The sequence below is a fragment of the Neomonachus schauinslandi genome, chromosome 3 (genome assembly GCF_002201575.2).
Source record: "Neomonachus schauinslandi chromosome 3, ASM220157v2, whole genome shotgun sequence".
Taxonomy (NCBI): Eukaryota; Metazoa; Chordata; class Mammalia; order Carnivora; family Phocidae; genus Neomonachus; species Neomonachus schauinslandi.
In genome coordinates, this window is record NC_058405.1 from 92,889,025 (window position 1) to 92,891,979 (window position 2,955).

Sequence of the window (2,955 nt, forward strand, 5' to 3'; positions counted from 1 at the left end):
TCACAAAGTCTGCCTAGCATGATGCTGGGCCCACGGTACCCCGCAACAGCACTTTCCAGTTCACGTGGTAAGTGGGGCTCTCTCGTTAGCTGCCACGCCACATGCTGACTGTTCTCGGCATCCCAGTCAAATGGAAACCTGCTCGGAATGACGATCGGGCTTCCGAGGGGGTGATACGGGTGGCTGTGCCTCTGAGCCACCTGGAGGAGCTGCTGTGCCTGCTTCCTCGGCTACCTGAGGGTGGAAGCTGCCCCCGGCTTTCTGTGCATCCGGGGCTCCAGGGACACACCCTCCCACCCCCAACAAGAGCGCGCTCTGTGCCCAGAGGGGAGACCAAAGCTACGGGCATTGTCTGCGGGCTCTTTTGAGTGAATCTCTTGTTTAGTCTCTACGAATAAAAACTTAGAGCAAAATCCTCGCCTGGCTTCCCCTCCCCAATGCACCTCGTCCCTCCCCAGATGGGGGGCGGAGGCATGCAGGAGGACAAAGGGACAGAGAGGAGCCTTGGGCGCTGATGGGTGAGCAGGTCCGATCCCCCTGGCTGGGCGAAACTGCCTTTCCATCCACTCAATTCCGGTGCATTTGATTCTGAGCCACAAGTGGCTTGTTCCTCTCCAAAGAAGCATTTGAATTTTAAAAGAGAACCCCAGAGAGGAAACACTTAACCCAAAGGAATGAATATTTAATGCTGGCATTTCAGTTTCTGTGGAGGAGAGGTCTTGGAGGGGCCGGTCCCAGTGTTCCGCAGAGCAGCCTCCGGCTGCTTGCCTCTTCTGCTCAGGCCCGGGGCCAGGCTGCCAGGAGACCCTCTGGAGAGGCTGGGGACAGGAGAAGGCACTGGGCTGGTCTCAGCTTTCAGCTAACTCCGTGTGTCTCTGAGCGGGCTGTGGTGGTGCTCGGCCGGGCGGGCTCCACAGTTGGAGCAGTTTTGGGACTCTCAAAAGGGTGGCCCTTGGGTAATATCAGGCCTGCATTTTTTTAAATGGGGCCCGCAGGGTGATTTTGGGGGTGGGGGCTGTGGCTCTCCAGCTCACCACAGTCCCTACCACTTCTCTCCTCGTGTACCCGACCCCGCCTGACTCATTTCCTTTGCCTCCTGGCCTCTGGGCATATTTGAGTTTGAGACCCCAGTCCTATGTCCCCCTGCATTTATAAGTTTGTCATGAGGACTTGGGGCAAGAGGTAAAGTATTTTAAAGGCTGTGCACAACATCGGTGAGAGAGATGCACAGGATGATGGCTCCATTTTGTTTTCCGTCTCCTGATCCTAAAACCGGGCCGGCTACCACCTGACACAGACCATCTCACTTCATCTATCCACAGCTAAGAGGACCCAGTGTCCTCCCATGAGGATGGAACCAGGGCCTGAATGTCACCCCTAAGCCCACACTCTTCCTCTTCACATGCAGCTGCACCACCTTCCTTAAGACAAAGACTCAGGCCTGCTGGTGAGTCGGCTGACACAGGGTGGGGGGGTTTCCTGGGTGATACTGCTGTGTGGGGACCACCATCGGATGTGCAGCATGGCCACACATGCCCTCCTCACAGGATGGAGAAGGGCAAGAGGGGCCTGGATTTTTCTTAGTCCTCAATATGGAATTCCAAGTTCTGGGAAGGAATGCTCCAAGGGTCTCTGGGGAATGGGGCTACCATTCACTGTGCTCTTGGGGTCCTTCCCGATGGGGGCTTAGGAGGGGAATTCGGGGTCATTTTTGCCTGTTACTGTCTACTGGGGCAACAGGACCCTTTTACAAGTGGCCAGCTTGACCCCCATGTCACAGTACTGGCTGCAGCCACATGGGGTCCTCAGGCTTGCAGGAATGCCCCTTTGGGTAGAAACCCCTGACCCCACCTCCCTCAACCCCGAGGAAGTGGCAACTATAAGAGCAGTGGGCTATGGCCCTGTGGGGTCTCTTCCTTCTCACTGCCCAGCCTTGGTCCCCCTCTTTTCCCCAGGGGGGGATTCTGGCTCTGCCCCTCAAACCCCCTCCCCCTGCCTCAGACCCCCTGATGCCCACAACTCCATCTGCTCTTCAGACAGTCCAATCAGATGGAGCTCACGGCCAGCCTGGGCTTTGTAGTCAGACCCCGGGCAGGTTGAGTCCTGGTTCTCTGCTTTACATTGTGAAACGGGGCAAATGACTTCATCTCTCTGAGATGTCGTTTTCTTTTCTTTTCTTTTCTTTTTTAAAGATTTTATTTATTTTAGAGAGAGAGTGCAAGTGGGGACAGGGGCAGAGGGAGAGGGAGAGAGGGAACCTCAAGCAGACTCCCCCCTGAGCGTGGAGCAGAACTCAGGACTCAATCTCATGACCCTGAGATCATGACCTGGATGTTCAACCGACTGAGCCACCCAGGTGCCCTGAGATGTTGTTTTCCTATCTGCAAAATGGGATGATGTGTCACAATGTGTTTAGGCAGATTAAGATATTTTAATATATTATATGTATTTATATATAAATATATTTCAATATATTACATATATAAAATATATGTAAAATATATAATATGTATATAGTCTCTCTACAATTGGCAATTGTTCTGCACCTTGTTTTTTCCTACCTCAACAGTGTATCTTGGACTATTCCATATTAGTCCATAAAGAACCTCATCAGTATTTTTATGTTTGCCTGGTATTCCTTTGTAAGGATAGACCATAATTTATTTAACAGTTCTCTTCTGATGGACATTTAGGTTGTTTGCAATATTTTTCTATTATAAATAAGGTTGGGATAGCAGTTTGTATATTCATCATTTTGTACATATGCCTCTGTGGTTATGAATAGGCTGTTCCTTTTCTTAGGCACTTCCTCTCCTTGTCCTGTCTCCCTGGTAGGGCATTGCACTCGTCCTTAGGGCGTCAGCCCCAGTGCTGCCTCCCCGGGAAGTCCTCCTTGACTTCCTCCTGACAGTCACGTTGCCTTCCACCAGTGCCTGGCTGTCCCCTCTCACATCT